The following is a 410-nucleotide window of genomic DNA, read 5'->3' as shown; positions in this document are numbered from 1 at the left end:
ACCCTGAGGCATGAACTCAGTCTTTATCACTTTTAGCGTCCATAAGGCAACACATCCTGGTTCAAGTATACTTTTGAGATTTGAGTATTTACAGCAGGTGGTAGTTTTTCAAATACCTTTGGGTATCAAGCTAATAAGTCCTTGGACCAGCTTTGAGGCTCATCCTGTTCTGTTCTTATTTTATTGTAAAAACTCTTTATATATTAAAAAACATTTGCTCATCAAAAATTCACCTGAGTGGGGCTGTTGCACGTATGACTGACCAGAGTCAAATTAAGGGTAAAGACAGCCAGACAGTGCCAAATGTACCAATCTACAAGGGGCCCTAAACCATCATTAGAAATAAGATGAAGGCTGAGGACAGGACCTCAGGGCACCGGATCAGAATGGCAGACATGCAGGGGCTGCTG

This window comes from Galeopterus variegatus, unplaced genomic scaffold (assembly GCF_000696425.1).
Source record: "Galeopterus variegatus unplaced genomic scaffold, G_variegatus-3.0.2 Scaffold50139, whole genome shotgun sequence".
Classification (NCBI taxonomy): Eukaryota; Metazoa; Chordata; class Mammalia; order Dermoptera; family Cynocephalidae; genus Galeopterus; species Galeopterus variegatus.
This window is presented reverse-complemented; position numbering follows the sequence as displayed.